Source organism: Monodon monoceros, unplaced genomic scaffold (genome assembly GCF_005190385.1).
Source record: "Monodon monoceros isolate NGI ecotype Baffin Bay Population unplaced genomic scaffold, NGI_Narwhal_1 Super_Scaffold_21, whole genome shotgun sequence".
Lineage (NCBI taxonomy): Eukaryota > Metazoa > Chordata > Mammalia > Artiodactyla > Monodontidae > Monodon > Monodon monoceros.
The window spans coordinates 71,817,412-71,841,403 of NW_021703778.1; the positions used below are offsets into that span (position 1 = coordinate 71,817,412).

General features: G+C 49.3%; 1 protein-coding gene across 5 annotated transcripts in view; it reads left to right on the forward strand.

The window, feature by feature from the left end:
* Window positions 1-23,992, forward strand: part of PAQR5 (progestin and adipoQ receptor family member 5) — an 88,520-nt gene that overhangs the window by 11,615 nt on the left and 52,913 nt on the right. The window contains exons 1-2 of one of the 5 annotated variants that reach the window (XM_029236676.1): window positions 1,244-1,539; window positions 1,969-2,102. The exons of 3 other annotated variants lie outside the window; for them this stretch is intronic. The gene's annotated coding sequence lies outside the window, so the exon portion shown is untranslated. Of the gene's footprint in view, window positions 1-1,243; window positions 1,540-1,839; window positions 2,103-23,992 lie in introns of those variants that run through there. One more of the 5 variants, XM_029236675.1, reaches the window with a different exon arrangement.

Sequence of the window (23,992 nt, forward strand, 5' to 3'; positions counted from 1 at the left end):
TTAATGAACGCTGACACCAGAGCAAGAGCAGGGGAAGTGAGTGGATGAGTGTTCTGTGTTTTCTTAGATAGGGTACTTGTCTGTTTGGCACGCAGTAATCACCAGGCCAGGCTAACAGCCAACGTGGTTACATTTCCCCTGAGATCAGACCCCATACTCTGAATCCCCTGCTTATCTCACTCTGTCACAAGCCAATATTTCCCCTGCCCTAAACCAATCCAGTGCCAGGTACCAGGCAACTAGGGACAGCCCCGATGCCTCAGAGGCCACTGGAACTGTTCAAACCAGCCAATCCCAAGCTGCCTTGCCATGCTTTTCCCATTGGAAACCCCAACAGAAGCTCTGGCCTTAGGCCTTCCCCTTGCTCCTGCTTCTGCCTCTTGACCAAAGCCTAGTGCTTTCCTTGTGGTCCTGTGTGCTGTGCTGTGTCCCCTTCTCTTGGGAAATGTAAGTAATACGTTCTTCTTTCAACGTCATTAGCCTCTCCGTGTGCCATTCAGACACCTCCGTAAATTAAAATCCTATGGGTACAGTTAAGACAAGAGAGACACTTGGACGGGACAGAGTGTGAGGGCGAGTAAACTGCAGGTCCCAGTGGGGCTCCAGAGCTGTCACCCTGTGAGTGGTTAAATAAGCAGGCTCTCAGGGTGGACTTCCTGGAGGAGGTGGCTGGAGATGAGGAGAGGCCTCGTGGTGGGAAGGGCAGGAGCACAGACTGGGAGGCACAGGGAACTGTGGGGGGGGGCCAGGGGGGTGGGCGGCCGGGGTGATCAGAATTGGGAGGCTGGAGGAAAATATACATAGAGGAGGCAAATCTGACAGTGTACGGGGAAGGAGGGAGCCGTGGGGTCAAAGATGCAGGCTGGGTCCTGTGGATGCTTCTTGAAGACAGTGTTTAAATCCCCAGTGTTAACTCCCTTTGTGAGTTCGGGGTGGGGCTGTGGAGCTGCACATGATGAAGGACCTGGAAATGACACGGGTCTAACCCAGCTCTGGCTTTTTTTTTTTTGCGGTACGCGGGCCTCTCACTGCTGTGGCCTCTCCCGTTGCGGAGCACAGGCTCCGGATGCTCAGGCTCAGCGGCCATGGCTCACAGGCCCAGCCGCTCCGCGGCATGTGGGATCTTCCCGGACCAGGGCACGAACCCGTGTCCCCTGCATCGGCGGGCGGACTCTCAACCACTGCGCCACCAGGGAAGCCCCCAGCTCTGGCTTTTTGATGTCACATTAACGAAACCCTATCCCTGGATGAGCTCAGCTATCTGCCTTCACTCCCGCAGCTTGCCCCCTCCCCACCACCCCGTCTGCCTGTGCCACTGCAGAGGTGTTCCCCTCCTTTCTCAAGTATCCCCACCATTTGGTGCTTTCTGCTCCCCCCCACCCATGAAAGCTCCCTCCTCCCTCCAGGAGCCTTACTCCTCCAGGATCAGATGCTCATACCTGGCAGCTGGTTCTTCCAGTGGCATTGGATTTGAGAGAAGAATTCTTGAAGATCAAAAAGTCTTCAAAACATGGATAATAGAGCAGTAATGGTAGAATGGTTGGTATTGGAGCTGGGGGCCGTGGTCCACACTGCCTCAAATCACACAGAATCTGTGTGTGTGTGTGTGTGTATGTGTGCGTGTGTGCGTGTGCTGGGGGAGGATTTGCCTATTCTAGTAATGCTGGTCTACCTCCCAGTCTTGTGTGCTCTAAGTCAATAAATCCACTGGAAATTCACAAACACATGCACGCTTGGCAATCACTCGTGCTACCTTGCGATTTTTCTTTTATTGTTGCCTCCGGAGTTATTTACCTTTTTGAGAGTGGAATTTGTGGGGAAATAGCCTCGCATTCAGCTAGTGTTTACCTAGTTCCCCTGAACTCTGAACTGGGCTGGGCATTGTGGGTCTTGCAGGTTTGTTGCGTTTGTTCTGCTTCCCCGGCAAAGGCACGGTGTCCCCTTCTCCAATATGCTCTATCGCCCCAGATACCAGTGCAGAGAATGAGGGGAAACCAGCTGGGCTGTGGTTGGCAGAGATGACTTCCAGAAGGAGGAAGAGCTCAAGCAGACAGTGGGTCTCCTCGAAGGGGAAGGAGGCAGCAGGAGCCTGGTGAGGCCAGGTGAGGCCAGGTGTCCCCGGGGAGGTTGAGCATCAGGCCCCCTGGGGTGCAGGAGGACGGGTGATGGCTGCCCTGAGGGCGGCAGGTGAGCCCCTGGGAAGGGATGGGGCAGGAGACGGGACAGGAGATGGGACTGGGGAGGGGGAGGAGGAGAGCCCCTTTGCGCTCTGTCAACAGTGTCGCCTCTCTGCCGGGAGGGGAGCCCTGGGGGGCTGCTGGCTGGCTGGAGTGTGACCTTGCACTTCTGTGAGGGGCAGTGAGGCTTTGAAAATGCTTCCAGCTGGGCAGTTGTTGTCCCCTCAAGCATTCTTCAGTGGCCCTCAGGGCAGGAAACAAGTGTTTCCCCAGATCAGGACCCAGTAATGCTTCTTGATGGGGTCCTTTCTTGTGATGGGTGGAGCTGGGTTGCAGCAGCTTTGAGAAGGGTGCCAGCAGTGGGGGGGGGGGGGTGTCCATTTCTGAAATATGGGATGTCAGTGGTTTATTTCTTTGATGCTTTTGGTACACATCCTCTCTAGAACCTGACCGATGCTTTAAGAAAAGTTGTGATTTAAAAAAGCAATTGTGTGAAGGATGACGAAACATCTGGCTTAAGCAGGAGGCCAGTCGGGGCGGGGTGGGGCAGGGGGTGGGATTCCGGAAGAAGGGAAAGTGGCTGTTGCCCTCCTCCCTCCCCACTCCTGGTCTGGTTTGGTTTAATCTTGACCGTCCTCCCAGGGACAGTTCCTCCAAGTCCAGCAGGCGCCCAGCTGCTAGAATGTTGCTTCTACGTTATCCCTTAGCAAGACTGGGGGCTTCTGGACTTACCCTAGGATCACCTTGCTGGGTGACCCTGAGCAGGCCTCCTAACATCTCTGGGCCCCGGTTTAACACCTGGCTTCTCTTTTGGAAGCATCAGTTTTGTCCTTTAGGTACCTTTTAGGCTCTTTCTAATGATCAAGTCTTTGCTTACCACCCTTCAGATTTCCATCAGGGCCTGAGAGAACATAAGGGGAGTCTGAGGAAGTGAAGTCCAGTGGTCAGGCTCTCACGGGCAGCAGGCCAAGGAGGGAGGGGAAGGGAAAGGGATGCAGCCTCTGCCGGGGCCTCCACCCCACCGACCTGGGTGTGCTGTGAATACCCCTCCTTGTTCGAAGGCCTCAGATTTGACTTTCAAAGGGAAAACGCCTGTCCTGATAAAGTGGGCCTTGTTCCATGCAAGTCAGCTTTGTTCGGGCTCCCGCGCTCAGTTCGTGTGTCCCGCCGGTGTGAGGAGGACAGAGGCTGGGCACGGTCTCTGTGGGGCTAGATGATCCGTGCTTTGGGAGAGCCAAAGGGTTTCACACACTTGGTGGTGCCCAGCTGTGCCTTCACGCTGTTCCCCTAGCGCCTCCTGGTACTGGCAGGTATCACCACCTCCGCTTTCTCACACTGGGATGTGGAAACTGAGGCACAGAAGGTCACGCAGCTCAGGCGGGGTCACCCGGGCCACCCAGGGCAGCTCAGTCAAACTTGACCAGGTCTTCTGACTCCTTGTCCAGTGCTCTCTTCCCACAAACTGTTTATGATGGACACTACACAGCTGGGTTCTCTGCCCCTTCGTTTCACCCCTCATGCTCGGATTTATCCCCCTGAAGTGCCAACTGCCACCAGTTAGCGTGGAAATGAATTCACTTTGTGCAGGAAGGAAGATCAGGGACTTGGCATGAAAAGTAAGAGGGAAAAAAAATTCCTCCGATAAATTCTGCTACTCCCCATGACACCTCTCCTCTCCCCAAAGTATCAGCATGTTCCTCAGGCCCTTCCTTAAAGGGCCAAAGAAATGAATCTCTAGTGGTAAAATTTCTAGCCTCACAGTATGGAGGTGGCCCTTGACTCAAACTGCAGAGTGACCATTTTTCCACCTCCTTATGTAGATGCCAGTCCAGTCTGACATTCTTGGGCCAAGAAATAAAGGGACCTATCTCCAGGCGTGTTTCCACCTTGATGGTACTTCCTGCTTCCCAGTGCTCTGTGGGACACTATGGGGACGTGATCGGGAGAGGTGTTTTGTTTTTTTTTTTTTGCGGTACGCGGGCCTCTCACTGTTGTGGCCTCTCCTGTTGCGGAGCACAGGCTCCGGACACGCAGGCTCAGCGGCCATGGCATACAGGCCCAGCCGCTCCGCGGCATGTGGAATCTTCCCAGACCGGGGCACGAACCTGTGTCCCCTGCATCGGCAGGCGGACTCTCAACCACTGCGCCACCAGGGAAGCCCGGGAGAGGTGTTTTAATCGTGGAAATGATTTTTTCCTTTCTCACTTTTCATGCAGAGGCCCAGCTTTCCATGCCTGGGCAGAGTGAATCACTGTCCACAGAAACCAGTGACGGTTGGGGCTTTGCGGGGCAGGAAGGGATGGCCAGGGACGGCTGCAGCCGGAGCCTGCACCCACTGTCGCCTGCTTGCTGATCCCACGCTGCTGCCTCTGCTGGGCCGTCTCGGGTTCTGGGCTGGCCTCCGGGCACGGGTGCAAGCCAGCCTGGAGCCTCAGAGGTGGTCTGGCAGAGGCTCAGGCAAGGCAGGGTTAACTGTTTACAACTTCCCGAGCTCTGGCTGCTCCTTCTTGGGGGCTGATTTGAAGGCACCTATTATCCCCATTCTTCATGGGGTTTTGAATAATGCATTTTTCCTCAGCCCTTAAAAAAAAAGGCCTGTGCTTAATAATACTAGAGTAATGACCTTGTGTCACACTTCAGCCACTGGGGCTCTTAATCCACCGTTGCATTCAGATATTGTGAATTGTGTTGCCTCTGACATTGGTTAGCAGGAAGAATACCGTGCCGGCGAGGAGGAAGGAGGATCTGTTTTGCGGTCTACCTTGTAGCCTGCGGCAGCCCAGCAAAAGAACATCCTCTGTCATAACAATGTTGTACGGGCAGGTGACTTTCTGCACGCCTGCTGTGCACCAGGGCCTTACACATGGGCTCTTGTTAATGCTTGAGACAGACCAATGGCGTAGTCACTCTGGGGATTATAAAAGGACCCACCTGGAGGCAGATTGTGGAAACTCAGTGGGGTGTAAAATGCCCATAAGGGTCTTGGAATAGACCAAGTGCTCAGAAAGAGGGATTTCATATCAGTGCCATCATCGCCATTTACAGAGAAGGAAAGTGAGGCCTAGAGAGACCTCAGGACTCAAAGCTGGGTCCACCTGACTCCAGGGCCCAGACTCACTCATCACCGATGGGAATAATTGTATGTTACAGAGCTGCCCCCACCACCTGCCCTCGCCCCCCCCCCCCCCATCTGAACTCCTCATTGGCTATGGGGCCACTTGTAAAGTCATGTGGGCCCTGTGTCCTTCCCCTTCCCCCTCTGGGCCCCACGTCCTTCTCTGACCCCCAATATCCTCTAGTCTCCGCTGAAGGTCTGGGCACGTGCCAGTCCCCTGCCAGGTCCATGTGACCTCCTTCCTCCTGCCAGTTCACACCTCCCTGGCTCCTTGGCTGCCCCTGACCATTTCCCCCTTGCTTGTGAGGTGTGTTCTTTGGGTAATAATTACATGAAATGGTTCACTTGCCAGTTAGATCAGTAAATAATTCCCCCCAGTCCTAGTGGGTGAAGCTCAGAGTTAATGATTGCCAGGAAAGCTTCTCAGGATGCAGATCATCTGAGGAGGTCACGCTGAGCTTGATGGCTGGGAGGAGGGGTGCACCCAGGGGCTCCTGTGCCCCCCTCCCTGCCCCCTGCCGTCCTCCCATCTCTTGTGTCTGAATTAAGCACCAGCAGGCCTCCCTGTTCGCAGCCAGCCCACTTCCCCGCGCGGGGTCTTTGCTCTAAAGCTCGTCTCCTTTCCTCTCCTCTCTGCTGGAGCAAGTACTCCCCCTCATTTGGGGTCCACTTCTAGCGGTGCCTCCCCCCAGGGGCCTTCACTGACTGTCCTGACATCCTTGCTCTGGGCCCCTTCTCTGGGCTCCTCGGGGCCATTGGGCAGGTCTTTTCTGAGTGTTCTCCACCATGTCAGGGGCTGTGCTTGGTTCCGGGGACCCAGCAGTGGGCACGGTGGGGTTGGACGTGCTCCTGGAGTACCCACACAGCTTGAGGGTGCAGCAGGGAGGCCCCGAGGACCTGGGGGCAGTGGGCAGGTGAGGGGCACTGGAGCCTGATGAAGTGGGGCTCGGGCAAGGATGAGGTGGAGCTTTCCAGGCAGACACGGAGTGAGGGCAAAGGCATCTTGAAGCCGAGGGAGCAGTGTGTACTAAGTACAAAGGCATGATCTGGTGGCTGGATGGGTGATGCTTCACCTGCGGCTGTGTGGCATTCCAGACACCTGGGAATCACCCACGTGGGTGTGTCCAGGAGGCTGGTGGTCCCTTGGAGAAGTCTGTTTCCCTCCCTCCTGTCGCTCCCTCATGGTTTCACTACTGGACATGTCTGGTTTCTCAGAAAGAAGGGATTCTCTGTATGGGTGGCCGTGCTTTCCTATACCCTGCTCACCAGGGACCTGGGGTTGCAGCACCTGCTCACCGAGCGATGTGGATTCGAACCTAAGCTCCTTCAGTGCACAGTGGATTCTGGGCCATGAGAAGGTGACCGATCCCAGGATCTCAGGGTAGTTGCTTCCCCCCTGGGCCATGCGCGGGAATCCCCACCGGCGCTTGATACTGGGGATGATCCCGGGGCTCCCGCACTGGGGATTCTGATTGAACAAGCACGAGGTGGACTCACTCAGTAGGTTCTGCGTTCACGGCCCCTGGGTTATTTGGATGCACGGTTGGGTTTGGGGCTACTGCTACAGTGTTTTTCCAGGCTCCTGCCTCTATCCCTAACTTCACCCTGTCCCCAGAGTCAGCACCCCAGACCCCACCTGGACAGTTTCTGGGTGGGGAGCTCAGTGCCCATAGAGCAGCCCTTCCTCGTTGGGGGACAGTGTCTCTGTGGCTTGAGCTGATGCCTGCCTCCCAGAAGCTCCCATCTGGGGGGGCGGGGGTGTCTTGGTTCTGCATGGCCTCCTCCAGGCTTCCAGGGCTGCTTCCCCAGGATGTGGGAAGGCGTTCACCCTTGCCCGGGGCCCTCCCTGGGTCTCCCTGCCTTCCTTCCTCTGTGGTCTGGGCTCCGTCTCACAGGCTGACAGCCTTGTCTCAGACTTGAAGCTTCTGATCAGATTAACAGCTTGGGAGGAGGAGGGTGGAGATAGGATCCTGCCTTCCCCAGCAGCCTGACATTTCCTGTTGGGGGGAGGGGAACGCCAACAGTCAGGGCCTGGTTCACCTTCCATCAACCTGGCAGGGACTCACCCTTTCCCAACCCTGGGGGAGGGAACTGCCTACTGCACTCACCCTGGAGGCCAACAAGCTGTGTAGCCTAGGCACCCTGGTCCTGATTCTCCAGGGCTCAGTGGAGGATCAGCTCAGCTCTCGCCTTGGCCTAGAATCTTAGCGGCCTCACCCTGGCTGTGCTGTAGAGTCACCTGGGTCCTTAGCTCCCTGATCTTCGGAGGCCTCAGTTACCTGAGTAGTGGGTCCAGGCATCAGTATGTTTTCAAACTCCCTAGGAAAACAGTACTTTATATTCTTTATCATATCACTTTTTGTAAGTGTTGAATATATTCCTGTTCATTTTTCTATGTTGTTTTGTAGCCTTAGGAAGCGTTTCAAACATATCTGAATGTATAAAATAAGAGTAAATGCCCTACATGGTGTGATGCTGCATTATATATAAAACTGTGTGCATATATTAAATTTTGTCTCTTGAAAAAAAACCCAAAAAACTCTCTGGGTAGTTTTAAGGTGCATCCAGAGTTGAGAACCACTGGGCTAGGTGCCCAGCACCCACCTGTCCAGCTCCTACAATGTGTGGAAATAGTTTCACTAGAGTAAAACAGCCAGGGCCGTCTTATTATGTATATCACCTAATACTAAAGTACATCTTTGTATTTTTTTGTTGTTGTTGTTGTTGGAAGATTTTTAATCACAGTTTCAATTTCATTACTTGTGATTGGTCTGTTCATATTTTCTGTTTCTTCCTGGTTCAGTCTTGGAAGGTTATACCTTTCTAAGAATTTGTCCATTTCTTCCAGGTTGTCCATTTTATTGGCATAGAGTGGCTTGTAGTAGTCTCTTAGGATGCTTTGTATTTCTGTGGTGTCTGTTGTAACTTCTCCTTTTTCATTTCTAATTTTATTGATTTGAGTTCTCTTTTTCTTGATGAGTCTGGCTAGTGGTTTATCAATTTTGTTTATCTTCTCAAAGAACCAGCTTTTAGTTTCATTGATCTTTGCTATTGTTTTCTTTGTTTCTATTTCATTTATTTCTGCTCTGATCTTTATGATTTCTTTCCTTCTGCTAACTTTGGGTTTTGTTTGTTCTTTCTCTAGTTCCTTTAGGTGTAAGGTTAGATTATTTATTTGAGATTTTTCTTGTTTCTTGAGGTAGGCTTGTATAGCTATAAACTTCCCTGTTAGAACTGCTTTTGCTGCATCCCATAGGTTTTGGATCGTCGTGTTTTCATTGTCATTTGTCTCTAGGTATTTTTTGATTTCCTCTTTGATTTCCTCAGTGATCTCTTGGTTATTTAGTAACGTATTGTTTAGCCTCCATGTGTTTGTGTTTTTTACATTTTTTCCCCTGTAATCAATTTCTAATCTCATAGCGTTGTGGTCAGAAAAGATGCTTGATATGATTTCAATTTTCTTAAATTTACTGAGGCTTGATTTGTGACCCAAGATGTGATCTATCCTGGAGAATGTTCCGTGTGCACTTGAGACGAAAGTGTAATCTGCTGTTTGGGATGGAATGTCCTATAAATATCAATTAAATCTATCTGGTCTGTTGTGTCATTTAAAGCTTGTGTTTCCTTATTTATTTTCACTTTGGATGAACTGTCCGTTGGTGTAAGTGAGGTGTTAAAGTCCCCCACTATTACTGTGTTACTGTCGACTTCCTCTTTTATAGCTGTTAGCAGTTGCCGTATGTATTGAGGTGCTCCTATGTTGGGTGCATATATATTTATAATTGTTATATCTTCCTCTTGGATTGATCCCTTGTTCATTATGTAGTGTCCGTCCTTGTCTCTTGTAACATTCTTTATTTTAAAGTCTCTTTTATCTGATATGAGTATAGCTACTCCAGCTTTCTTTTGATTTCCATTTGCATGGAATATCTTTTTCCATCCCCTCACTTTCAGTCTGTATGTGTCCCTAGGTCTGAAGTGGGTCTCTTGTAGACAGCATATATATGGGTCTTGTGTTTGTATCCATTCAGCAAGCCTGTGTCTTTTGGTTGGAGCATTTAATCCATTCACGTTTAAGGTAATTATTGATATTTATGTTTCTATGACCATCTTCTTAATTGTTTTGGGTTTGTTTTTTTTTGTTTTTGTTTTTTTTGGTACGTGGGCCTCTCACTGTTGTGGCCTCTCCCGTTGCAGGGCACAGGCTCTGGACGCGCAGGCTCAGCGGCCATGGCTCACGGGCCTAGCCGCTCCGCGGCATGTGGGATCTTCCCGGACCGGGGCACGAGCCCGTGTCCCCTGCATTGGCAGGCGGATTCTCAACCACTGCGCCACCAGGGAAGCCCTTGAGTTTGTTTTTGTAGGTCCTTTTCTTCTCTTGTGTTTCCCACTTAGAGAAGTTCCTTTAGCATTTGCTGTAGAGCTGGTTTGGTGGTGCTGAATTCTCTTAGCTTTTGCTTGTCTGTAAAGCTTTTGATTTCTCCATGGAATCTGAATGAGATGCTTGCTGGGTAGAGTAATCTTGGTTGTAGGTTCTTCCCTTTCATCACTTTAAGTATATCATGCCACTCCCTTCTGGCTTGTAGAGTTTCTGCTGAGAAATCAGCTGTTAACCTTATGGGAGATCCCTTGTATGTTGTCATTTTTTCCTTGCTGCTTTCAATGATTTTTCTTTGTCTTTAATTTTTGCCAATTTGATTACTACATGTCTCGGCGTGTTTCTCCTTGGGTTTATCCTGTATGGGACTCGCTCCTCTTCCTGGACTTGGGTGGCTATTTCCTTTCCCATGTTAGGGAAGTTTTTGACTATAATCTCTTCAAATATTTTCTTGGGTCCTTTCTCTCCTCTTCTCCTTCTGGGACCCCTATAATGTGAATGTTGTTGCGTTTAATGTTGTCCCAGAGGTCTCTTAGTCTGTCTTCATTTCTTTTCATTCTTTTTTCTATATTCTGTTCCGCAGCAGTGAATTCCACCATTCTGTCTTCCAGGTCACTCGTCCGTTCTTCTGCCTCAGTTATTCTGCTATTGATTCCTTCTAGTGTAGTTTTCATTTCAGTTATTATATTGTTCATCTCTGTTTGTTTGTTCTTTAATTCTTCCAGGTCTTTGTTAAACATTTCTTGCATCTTCTTGATCTTTGCCTCCATTGTTTTTCCGAGGTCCTGGATCATCACAATCATTATTCTGAATTCTTTTTCTGGAAGGTTGCCTATCTCCACTTCATTTAGTTGTTTTTCTGGGGTTTTATCTTGTTCCTTCATCTGGTACATAGCCCTCTGCCTTTTCATCTTGTCTATTTTTCTGTGAATGTGGTTTTTGTTCCACAGGCTGCAGGATTGTAGTTCTTCTTGCTTCTGCTCTCTGCCCTCTGGTGGATGAAGCTCCGTCTTTGTATTTTATAAGAAGGTATTTAAAATTTTAAATCAGTAAAAGTAAGTATTTAATAATTTTAAAGACAAAAATTGTGTAACAGTTTGGAACGTCAAGTAAATGTAAACTTATAAAAACAGACCTTGTAATTCTGGTTTATATTAGCAGATAAACAAAAATGAAGTATTCAAAACATTGAAATCTACACACTTCAAAAACATAAAATCTGGGGCTTCCCTGGTGGCGCAGTGGTTAAGAATCTGCCTGCCAATGCAGGAGACATGGGTTCGAGCCCTGGTCTGGGAAGATCCCACATGCCGTGGAGCAACTAAGTCCGTGCACCACAACTACTGAGCCTGCGCTGTAGAGCCCCTGAGCCACAACTACTGAGCCCGTGTGCCTAGAGCCCGTGCTGCCAACAAGAGAAGCCACCACAATGGCTTGCACACCACAACGAAGAGTAGCCCCCGCTCACCGCAACCAGAGAAAAGCCTGCGTGCAGCAACGGAGACCCAACGCAGCCAAAGATAAAAATAAAAATAAATTTATTAAAAAAAAAGATCTTAAAAAAGGTAGATATATGTATACGTATGACTGATTCACTTTGCTGTACAGCAAGAAACTAACACAACATTGTAAAGCAACTATACTCCAACTAACACAACATTGTAAAGCAACTATACTCCAACATAAAAACAAAACAAGCCCCAAAGCATAAAATCTAGTCATGAAAAATGGAAGATGAATTATTTGATCCCTTTTAGAGGAGAATCTTAAAATCAAAGTTGGCAGTATGTTACAAGTATTTTTTTTCTGTAACATTTTCTAGAAAAATATTTCCCTGACTCTACCCTAGTTGGGGAATGGTAAGAAGATATATTTGTGAGATGTCTTCGAACATTTTCCACTGACAGGGCCTTTTGGCTTTTTTTTTCTGGGACTGCAATCTTTTATTTATAAGGAGCCATAGTTTTTGTTTCTAAAGCATTTCTGGTTTGTCCTTAAGTTCTTTAGTTTTATCTTGTTCAGATGGAGATTCTGATGCAACACTTCCTGTGTCAGTTTCAAAACTGTCATGTTGATATTCCACACGTTAGGAAAGTCTGTGAATAGAGTAATAGTTATTCTTGCAACAGCATTTTGCTTTGTCTACTGCTGTGCAATGTCTGAAAAGGACTTAAAACATATTGCACATTTCAGCGTTTTTTTCTGGGTTTTTTTTTTTACATTGTGATTGTCTTCTTTTAAGAACATACCAAAATTGAGAGATTAGTATAATGAATTTCCATGCCTGGCCTCAACAATTATCAACTCATGGCCAACCTTGTTTCACCTATACCCCTACCCATACACCCTGCTCCTGCCAGATTCTTTTGAAGCCGATTCAAGACATCATCTCATCTCTTCTGTGACTGCTTCAGTATACATCTCTAAGTGAAAAGGGCCCTTTAAAAAATGTAACCATAGGGGCTTCCCTGGTGGCGCAGTGGTTGAGAGTCCGCCTGCCGATGCAGGGGACACAGGTTCGTGCCCCGGTCTGGGAAGATCCCACATGCCACAGAGTGGCTGGGCCCGTGAGCCATGGCCGCTGAGCCTGCGCGTCCAGAGCCTGTGCTCCGCAACGGGAGAGGCCACAACAGTGAGAGAGGCCCGCGTACCGCAAAAAAAAAAAAAAAAAAAAATGTAACCACCATCCTATTATTATATCTTACAAATTGATCATTTCTTGTTATCATAAAAAAATCCCGTGTTCAGATTTTCCCAGTTGTCTCATACATTTTTTTCAGTTGGTTTGAGATTTCAGATCTTAAAAATTCTGAAATACAGCAGAAACTAACACAACACTGTAAAGCAATTATACTCCAATAAAGATGTTTTTAAAAAAATTCTGAAATAAAAATTTTAGACCAAGCAAAAGAGACCTTTTTGGCATGGAAGTACAGGATTCACCAACAGAGCCTGCAACCACTGGGTAGAAGTTTCTAGACAAGTAGGCCAGACCCTGTCTCTAGGTTTCGGAGTGCAGTGGAGGGCAAAATCGTTCAGTCATTCAGTAAACATGTGTTCATTCCACAGTGACGCGGGGCCCAGTCCTGGGCTGGGCACCTCGGACAGAGCGGTGAACAAGACAGACTGGGCCAGTCTTGAGGGGAGCCAGAGCTCATTACACCGTGAGGTTTGCAAAGGGGATGATATAGACCCTTGCAGGTGGTATTGAGCGTAGCCTGGAGCAATGGATAGAATTCCATCAAGAAGAGAGTGTGGAGGGAGCGGTGTCTCTCCCCCAGTAATCAGCAAGGGCAAAAGCATGGAAGTGTGAAAGCCCGGTGTGTGCCCGGACAGTGATGGGGGTGTCTCAAGGCTGGGGACGGGTGAGGCTACTGCGGGCTCGAGGATATGCCTTATAAGGAGCGGGGGCCTCTGGGGCCTTCCAGAAGGGACCCCACAGTTTTGTGGTAGGAACCTAAGGTGTGGACCGTGAGTCTGGGAGCCTTGCAGGAACTCTGAGGAGTTACTTGGAGTTCCTGGCCCTTCGCGGGGCGGGGCCTCAGCGAGACTGGAGCCCCTCCCCTGGGGGCGGCCAGTGTCTGCCTGGACCTCCACGTGCCTCCAGGGCGAGCACGGTGCCCTGCACGCAGAACGGGCTCACTGTGTGTCTACTACTGATGACCTTCCGGCGCTCCCAGTGCAGGGCACCCCTGTCCCCTTCCCCCTTCACCATGGCCGGCACAGAGGGAGCCCCCTAAGGCCTAAGGCTTGGGGAAAGGCGGTGGCTTTTCCAAAACATGTCAGCTATCTGGCTTTGGAACCTCGGCCCCAGCGACACTGAATGGCGGACTGCAAGGCCAGCGTTGCCCCAGGGCCAGCAGGCAGGCGGGGGGCGTGTGGAGGAAGGCTTGAGACGAGAGCTTCTCATGAGGAAATGCCAATATTTGCAACCCTGGGCTGGCTCGCATAGCTAGTTTATCCAAGACTGGCCAACAGTTGGAGGACTCATTCATTTATTTCCTTTTAATAGCATTGGCGCTTTGGTAAAAAAAAAAAAAAAAGAATGAATTAACAAATACATAAATAAATAGTAATGCACATGCTCACTGTGGGCAAACTCTAATGTTATAGAAAAGTAGAAGCGAGAGAATAAAGCCAATCCCAGGAGGTAAACCCTACCGTCTAGAGAGAACAACTGTGAACACTTTGTGGAATCCTTTCAAACACTTTTCTGTCCATAAATACAAGCATTTAAATGGAACACAGTTTTATACAGATGGCATTACAAGATTTATGCTGTTCCATAACCTGCTTTTTTCATTTAATAGCATGTCATGACACCGTTTCCTGTCCATAAGCACAGGTCTGTAACATTTTTATAGCCCACAGTACAATTTTACATGGCTGTACCAAACTTACCCAGACAGCTCTCTATTGCCAGAAATTTGGATTGTTTCCAGTTTTTCTCTACAGCGTGCTAAAGAGTATCATTCAGCTTTTTTTAGATGTGCAGTAATTGCCTAGCAGTAAATATCTAGGATAGCTGGGATAGCTGGAACAAAGGAAAGATTCCTTTCACGCTGCACAGGAGGTCACCATGGCAACCCCACCCCAGTGTGGCGCACCCATTAGCCTAAGCTCCAGCCAGGGAGGTGGGTCAGAGACAAGGGGAAACAATCCATTTTCAAGCAGAATTATAAGCCAACACAGAAGCAGCATGAAGGGGCATTAATGCAGAATTGAGATGGTTTAGGATGCAGTAGTGTTCTCTGGTAGACACCTTGGCTTTTCATTCTCACAAGAGCCATCAATACTTTTATTATCCTCATTTAGCTGGTAAGAGAAATTCAAGTTGAAGAGGTTAAGTAATCTGCCCGAGGGCACACAGTAAATGATGGAGCCAGGGTTGAAAGTGGCCTGCATCCACTCCTCATAATTCTCCTTACCTGACCTAGGGTCGCCAGCCACCCTCTCTTCCCTTACCATCCCTGAGACTTCCAGTCCTGACTCCCCACCCCTCCAGTGCATTCATTCCCACCGCATCAGACAGGGTCTGCACTGAGACTTCATCTGGACTCTTCCCAGGCTCCGCCCTGGCCACCTGCCACTCCACACCCTATGCCACCTCCATACTGAACTACAGACAGCTCTTTCTTCCTCCATGCCTTGGCTTCTGCTACACCCTCAGCTTAGAATGCTCGCTCCTCCGTGGCTGCTGGGCTCCTGTTTATTCTTTTTCTTTTTTAATAAATTTATTTATTTTTTATTTTTAATTTTGGCTGCATTGGGTCTTTGTTGCTGTGCGCGGGCTTTCTCTAGTTGTGAGCGGGGACTATTCTTGTTGCGGTGCGTGGGCTTCTCATTGCAGTGGTTTCTCTTGTTGCGGAGCATGGGCTCTAGGTGCACAGGCTTCAGTAGTTGTGGCTCGCGAGCTCTAGAGCGTGGGCTCAGTAGTTGTGGTTCGCGAGCTCTAGAGTGCAGGCTCAGTAGTTGTGGCACATGGGCTTAGTGGCTCCACGGCATGTGGGATCTTCCCAGACCAGGGCTCGAACCTGTGTCCCCTACGTTGGCAGGCGGATTCTTAACCACTGCGCCACCAGGGAAGCCCTCCTGTTTGTTCTTCAAGGCTTAGCTCAAGCTTCGTTTCTTCAAGAGGTTTTTCCTGACTCCCTAATGTGACGTCTCTTCTCTGTGTTCCCCTGGAAGTATCTGGTTCTAACTACAGTTTGACCATCAGATGTACTTTGTGTCAGTTGTCAGTGTCGAGCTCCTAAAATGTGAGCTCTTAAGGGGTGGAATCATCATATTCGTTTCTCCAGCCCCACATCCTACCATAGCCTTGGACACAGAGTGGGTATTCAGTAAATGTATGCTGAGTGAATGAGTAAATAACCAAGCATCTTCCCGTTCACTCTCCATTTCTGCTTCCAGCCCCAGGGACTACTTTAACCCAAGCAGATTGGATGAGCACCCTGCCCACCAGGAGCCGCTCCCTGCTTCGCTGCCTCTCACCTGGCTGGTTCCCCAATATTGCCCGACAAGAGCTGGCCCCAAGCTCCATCCTCCATAAGCCCCAGTCATCTCTTTTCCTACCCTTGCCTTGCCAGGGTAACTGAGGTACTGGGCGAATCCTTTATATCACCACCCCTGCCCCACCTCCCCATCCCAACTTTGTTAGTTTTGCCCCATCAGTCCTAGGAACCCTTTTCTCATTTCTTGGGCTCCTCTGTCTGTGGCTTCTCTCCTTGAGAAACCTCAAGTGCTTTGCAAGTCACCTGTCTCTGCCTCCTAAATTGATATGTAGCCTCAACTTCTCCTCCAAAACGTGGTCACATTTTAAAATTGCAATCTGTGCGAATCCAACTTGACTGAAAACTGCCCTGGTCTTCCTCCCTCCCTTCATGGGTGTCACCATTTCCCAACCCTTGGGACATGACCCTCTGAGACCCCTGTGATCAACTGAAACCTGACCCTTATCACTAGGTCTCCAAACTCAGAGTTCCTGGCCAGGCCTGGTTGGCACATGGGGGCTACCGAGAACCTCAGAGGCTTCCCTCGCTTTCCCCACGGGACGGGACAGCCAGCTGCTGCCATGGGCGAATTTGACCCAGGGCTGTAGATCTTTAGGTTTGTCAAGAGAAACTGGAGTCCAGATTTTTACGTGAGGTCCCTTGATTTTTTAATATTGGCTTAGGTTTTTTTTTTCCTTAATAGACTTTTTTAAGTGCAGTTTTAGGTTTTTAGAAAAACTGTGCAGAAAGTAAAGAGTTCCCAGTGCCCCTTCCCTTCCCCCACAGTTTCTCCTATTATTAATATCTTGAGTTAGTGTGGGACATCTGTTACAAGTGATGAACCATATTGACACATGACTGTTAACTTATGTTAGGGTTCACTCTTTGTGTTGTATATTCTACGGGCCTTCACAAGTGCATACTGTCATGTATCCGTCGCAGCAGTGTCATGCCATTTAAGTCTGCTTTCCACACTCTCCTCCCACTATGCCCCTCCTTTGCATTGTCTCTACCCAGCCCTGTACGCAGGTCTTCTCACCTCTCTGGACTCCTTGGAGCTCCCTATCCCTGGTCATGGACAGTTTCCTGTCCCTCTCACCTCTCCATCAGACTTGTAAGTTCCCTGAGGCCCTCAGAGAAGGCTAAGAAGTCTAGAAGGCTGAGTCTCCCCAGCACCTGGGGCAGGGGCTTGAATGCTTTGGGGACTCACTATAGCCTGTGTCAATGCTTGCTTATGGGCCGGGTCTGGGGCTTCCAGGGAAAATGCTTTGGGTGCAGTTGACGACAGGGAGAGGGCAGGGGGCAAGCAACGGAGACCCAGGCAAATCTTGGTGGCTGCACGGAGGGGAGGGAGAATAGATGTCCCAGTAAGTCCAGTTTTAGAAAGGGGAACGTTGAGGACAAGCACAGCTCTGGGTGGTGGGATGTTTGAATCCTTAGCAGGAGTGAGCGGAGGTCTCCAGGGAGCAGGGAAGGAGATGCCCCCAGAGAATGCCCCCCTGCTTCCCCCACCTGTCCCTTCCCCTCCCACCCAAGCAGCTGCCTGCTGTGGGAAAATGGGTGAGCAAGCAAGTATGGGAAAGCAGATCAAAAACACCTCCCTAGTGAAGCTGACCTTCCCCCACCCCTCGCCCCCAGCCCCGATGGCAACCCTGGGGTCCCTCCTACTGGCACCCGCCCAACTCTGCCCCCAGTTAGGCAGAAGAGGACACACACCTCCCACTCCGCTGACGGAGCCCAAAGCAGTGACTTGCTGTTCCTGTAACATGCCTCTGGGCCTTTGCACGCGCTGTTCCTCCTGCCAGCTATGCCCACTCCAAACTGACGGATCCTCTCTGACCTCTTACGCCCCAAACAAACGTCACCTCCTCTGTAAAGCTGACCCTAACCTTCTCCTCCCTCAAGCCTGACAGCACCCCACCCTCCCCCAGATGCTTCCACAGAACTGTTTCCATTATCCACGTAGCATCTAACCCACTGGGTCACTGGTTTGTGTGCCTCCCTTGTTCTGTGTGTGCCTCCCACAAGGCGCAGCTTGTGGTTACACCCTGCATCCCAGCTCTCAGCACCTAGCAGCCTCATTTCATGGATAAATGGATGGACACATGAATGAATGGACCTCTTCTTTTGGTTTGTTTTTGGGCTGCGCCACGTGACTTGCAGGATATTGGTTCCCCGACCAGGGATTGAACCCGGGCACAGTGAAGACACCAAGTCCTAACCTCTAGACTTCCAGGGAATTCCCAATGGACCACCTCAGAGTAGAACAGGTAACATGCTTCAACATGCTATTACTGGGTCTCTTCTTTTATATTAAAAACAGATCCAGGCCCTGTCTTCAAGGAATCTAAATTGTGGCTGCCTAAATTTTAGCCCACCTAAAAGAGAGGGCTTCCCTGGTGGCGCAGTGGTTGAGAGTCTGCCTGCCGATGCAGGGGACACGAGTTCGTGCCCTGGTCCGGGAAGATCCCACATGCCGCGGAGCGGCTGGGCCCGTGAGCCATGGCCGCTGAGCCTGCGCATCTGGAGCCTGTGCTCCACAACGGGAGAGGCCACAACAGTGAGAGGCCCGCGTACCGCAAAAAAAAAAAAAAAAGAATCAGAGAACAATATACAACCGGGCTAGTTAAAATAATTACCAGTTACTGAGGTGTCTGCTGCAGGCCTGGCTCTATGCAAAGAGCCCACACACGTTGCTTCCTTCACTCCTCCCGCAGCTCACGAGTGAGGGAGGGGACCCGCACACTGAGGTTAGGCAACATGCCCCGGGGCGCCAGCTAGTGGACGGAGACGCGGGGACTGGAGCCCAGGTCTGCCTGAGCCCAGAGTCTGTGATTGCCACTCCCTCACTTCGTCTAGAGGTGGTCAGGGAAAGGAGCGAGAGGGGGTGGGCGGCGCGGTCTGGGGAAGGCTCCTTCCTGGAGGAGCCCTGCTGTGCGATGCTGGAGGCTCCGGGACGTGCCTGAAGCCTAGACAGTGTGGAAAGACCCCAGGAGTTTCAGGGCCTGGGGTCGGAGCGGCCCCGCCCCAGCCTGTGCTCACTCTGGGGGGCCCACAGAGGTAGCGGTACTAGCAGTGCCCTGCTGGGTCCCGGTGGCCTTCCCCCGCGGGCCCCGGGGAGAGCCGGGTCTGTGTGAGCTGCACACTCCCTGCGCCCGTGGGGTGGGGCTGTGTGTGTAGGTGTTCCTACGTCAGAGGCTGCAGAGCCGGCTCCTCTGGGGAGCACACCTCCTGAGGGGGTGCCCTGCCCAGCCCAGTTTCCAGGGTGGGGCGGCGGGGGCAGGAACAGCTTTATGGAAAGAACACGGCCCTCATTCACTGACTGGTAGACACACCCAGAGGGTCCAACTGTTTCGCACGGCGTGGAGCCAGTCCTGGCCTGCGGAGGGAGGGGGCGGATCCTCTGAGGAGCTGGGGCGCAGCCTTCCAAACATCCATCAAGCTCAGGCCGGCCAGGGGTCTTGTTACAGTATATCAAGGGGGGTGGGCTTCCCTGGTGGCGCAGTGGTTGAGAGTCCGCCTGCCGATGCAGGGGACACAGGGTTCGTGCCCCGGTCCGGGAAGATCCCACATGCCGCGGAGCGGCTGGGCCCGTGAGCCATGTCCGCTGAGCCTGCGCGTCCGGAGCCTGTGCTCCACAACGGGAGAGGCCACAGCAGTGAGAGGCCCCCGTACCAAAAAAAAAAAAGGGGCGGCGCTTGTGGTCCAGCCGTTCTTCTGTCTAGATACCTGGCAGCCTTGGTCCCCTCTAAACTCCATGGACATGTCACGATGTGTGTGACTCTAGATGAAAAAAAGCCATAGCTCCCCAAAATCAGTACAGGTGACTTGTGACATTAGAAACTGTTTTGACTGTGACCTTCAAGAAGAAATACCTTTGGGGCTGGGCTGGGCGGTGGAGAGAAGACATGAGGATGTGTTTGTCAAGGGCTACAAATGTTCAGTTATGCAAGATGAATAAATTCTGGATATCTACTGTGCAATACTGAGACTGTAGTTAACAATACAGTATTGTACACTTGAAATTTGCTAAGAGGGGAGATCTCGTAAGTGTTTACATCATAAAAAAATATATGGTAACTGTGAGGTGATGGACATGTTAATTAGCTTTATTGTGGTGATTATTTCATGATGAATATGTAGAGCGAATCAAGTTCTACACCTTAAATATATATAATTTTTAATTGTTAATTATACCTCAATGAAGCTGGAAAAAATAATTAGAAAAAAAAAGAAATACCTTTTATGTTACAACCCAGTACACACATATGATCATATGTAATACCACAAATATACATAACATACATAACAGAAATATTACAAGATGATACTTATCTGTACTGTATGCAATACGCTGATATTTTCTGTTCTTTTATTTTGCAAACTATTCTATTTTTTTTTTTTTTTTTTTTTTGCAGTACGCGGGCCTCTCACTGTTGTGGCCTCTCCCGTTGTGGAGCACAGGCTCCAGATGCGCAGGCTCAGCAGCCATGGCTCACGGGCCCAGCCGCTCCGCGGCATGTGGGATCCTCCCAGACCGGGGCACGAACCTGCGTCCCCTGCATCGGCAGGCAGACTCTCAACCACTGCGCCACCAGGGAAGCCCCAAACTATTCTATTTTTAAATGCTAGTCATGATCCACGAAATTGATTTTACAATCTACTGACAGGTTGTGACCTTCAGTTTGGAAAACACTGCATTAACAGACCCAGTAATCGTGGTTTTAATTACCAGCAAGCTATCTGGAAGTTGTGTGTATTTTGCTGAGGTGGGCATGTGACCCTGGCTGTGGGCAGGCTGGAGTTCAGGTACAAGTCATCCAGCTAAGGAGAGACGCGCTCACTCTCCTGGGATTTGGTTCTTCTCTCCCTGTGGTGGGTTTCGGAACTGGCACTGGGACTGCTGATCTTTCAAATCCTGTTGTCCATCTATGTATATGTTCCCACTGTTCATTACAGACCTCATTTCATCCTGACCTTGCCAAGCCGACGTTGAGTGACCTCAGACAAGTCATTTCCTATCTGGGGTCTTTATCAATAGAATAGGATTAAGGGTGGTTGTACTCGTCTGTGCTTCTCAAAGAAGGAGGGATTTTGCAGCAGTAAGTTGTATATAATTGCTCTCTATGTATATGTGTGTGTATGCATGCTATGGTCTGAATATTTACATCCCCTCAGAATTCATATGTTAGAATCCTAACGCTAGTGTGTTGGTATTAGGAGGTGGGGCATTTGGGAGGTAATTAGGCAGAGCCTTCATGAATGGGTTTAGTGCCCTTATAAAAGAGGCCCAAGAGAGCCCCCTTGCCCCTTCTGCCATGTGAGGACACAGCACGAAGTTGGCAGTCTGCAACCTGGAAGAGGGCCTTCACCAGAGCCCAGCCATGCTGGTACACTGGTCTTGAACTTCAAGCCTCTAGAACTGTGAGGAATAAATATTCGTTGTTTATAAGCTACCCAGGTAATGGTATTTTTTTATAGCAACGTGTAGGGACTAAGACAATATGTACATTTATGATTTATACTTTTTCTGGAAGATTTGGAGAAAATAAAATTTTATACTAATACAAACATAGCTAGGTTATGGAGCAGACTATAAAACTCACAATGCTTTTTTAAAAATATACTTCTTTTTATTGCAGTAAAATATACACAAGATAAACTTTAACATTTTAACTTTTTTTGGTTGTTTTTTCTTTGTGGTGTGCGAGCCTCTCACTGTTGTGGCCTCTCCCGCTGCGGAGCACAGGCTCCGGACGCGCAGGCTCAGCGGCTATGGCTCACGGGCGCAGCCGCTCCGCGGCATGTGGGATCTTCCCGGACCTGGGCACGAACCTGCGTCCCCTGCATGAGCAGGCGGACTCTCAACCGCTGCGCCACCAGGGAAGCCCTTAACTATTTTTAAGTGTACAATTCAGTGACACAAAGTACTTTCACAGTGTTGTGCAACCATCACCACTATCCATTTCCAGAACTTTTTCATCATCCCAAACAGGAACTCTTGTACTCATTAAACAATTACTCCCCATTCCTTCCTCCCCTTAGCCTCTGGCAACTACCATTCTACTTTCTCTCTCTATGGATTTGACTTTGTACCAGATATAAGTGAAACCATACAATATTTGTCCTTTGGTGTCTGGCTTATTTTACTTAGCATGGTTTCAAGGTTCATCCATGTTGTAGCATGTGTCAGAATTTCACTCCATTCTGAGGCTGAATAATATTCCATTGTATGTATATACCATGTCTTGCTTATCCATTCATCTGTTGATGGACACTTAGATCGTCTCTACCTTTTGACTATTGTAACTAATGCTGCTGTGAACATGGGTGTGCAAACATCTGTTTGGTCCCTGCTTTCTATTCTTTTGCATATATACTGAGGAGTGGAATTGCTGGATCATATGGTAATTCTATGTTTAACCAGTTGAAGAACTACCATACTGTTTTCCACAGCAGTTACACCGTTTGATAATGCCATCAGCAATGCACTATGGTTCCAATTTCTCCATATCCTCATCCACACTTGTTCTTTTCTTTCTTTCTTTCTTGTAATAGCCAACCTAATGGGTATGAAGTGGTACCTCATTTTGGTTTTGATTTGCATTTTCCTAATGACTAGTGGTGCTGAGCATCTTCTTGTGTACTTATGGGCCATTTGTATATTTTCTTTGGAGAAAGGTCTATTCAAGTCATTTTGAACTGGGTTGTTTGATTTTTGTTGTTGTTGAGCTGTAGGAGCTCTTTATATATTCTGGATATTAATCTCTTATCAGATATGTGGTTTGCAAATATTTTCTCCCACTCTGTGGGCTGTCTTATTACTTTCTTTTTTTTATCTGTCAATATATTTTTTCTTATTAGTTATCCATTTTGTACATATTAGTGTATACATGTCAATCCCAATCTCCCAATTCATCCCCCCACCACCACCCCAACACTGCTTTGCCCCCTTGGTGTCCATACGTTTGTTCTCTACATCTGTGTCTCTATTTCTGCCTTGCAAACCGGTTCATCTGTACCATTTTTCTAGATTCCACATATATGTGTTAATATATGATATTTGTTTTTCTCTCTTTTTTTTCTTTAATAGATCTTTACTGGAGTATAATTGCTTCACAATACTGTGTTAGTTTCTGTTGTACAACAAAGTGAATCAGCCATATGCATACACATGTCCGCATATCCCCTCCCTCTTGCATCTCCCTCCCATTCTCCCTATCCCACCCCTCTAGGTCATCTCAAAGCACCGAGCTGGTCTCCCTGTGCTATGCAGCTGCTTCCCGCCAGCCAACTATTTTACATTTGGTAGTGTATATATGTCGATGCTACTCTCACTTCGCCCCAGCTTCGCCCTCCCACCCCATGTCCTCAAGTCCATTCTCTGTGTCTACATCTTTATTCCTGCCCTGAAACTAGGTTCATGGGTACCTTTTTTTTTTTTAGATTCCATATGTATGTGTTAGCGTACGGTATTTGTTTTTCTCTTTCTGACCTACTTCACTCTGTATGAGAGTCTCTAGGTCCAACCACGTCTGTACAAATGACCCAGTTTCGTTCCTTTTCATGGCTGAGCAATATTCCATTGCATTTATGTACCACATCTTCTTTATCCATTCGTCTGTCGATGGGCTCTTATTGGTTTCTCGATAGTGTCCTTTGATACTCAAAAGATCTTAATTTTCACGTCTGAAGGTGGCGTGGGGGCTGCTTCTAGGCTCTGCCTCCCACCCTCTTCCCCAAGGGCACGTTAGTCCTCTGTGGTATTGAGGACCTTTGGTGGTCCTCTGGTACAGGGATGGGATGGAAACTCTGCCCGGTCACCTCCTGGGCTCAGGGCTGTTTTCTGTTTACCATGAAGGACATCTCGACAGGCCTGGAGGAGGCAGAGGGTCTGAAGTGTGACTCAGACCCCGAACCTCACCAGCAGCTGCCCCTTAGCTAGCAGCCTCCTGCCACATCCAGGAAGCTGGGGCCTTATCAGGACCAGTCAGCGTTCAGACAGCTCTGGGGCCCGCCCAGCCTAGGACGGACCAATGAGTAGGGGCAAAAGGTGACTCTGGTCCCCTCTCCACTTACTCCCCACTGGTTTCTCACGGAACCTGAACTCCTGCTGGTAACCTCACTTCTTTGGGTCAAATGTATGACCTCTTGTCTGAAATGCCCTCGGTGACATCCACGCATCTGTTGGTAATTTGAACGAGATGGCTTCTCAGGAGCTTCCTGATCTCATGCTTGTAGTTTTCTAAAAGCAAGCAATGGAGAGATTCCCTTCCAAACAGCATTCTTTGCCTTTGCTATGTATGCCCAGCAAGGAATTTTATGTTTT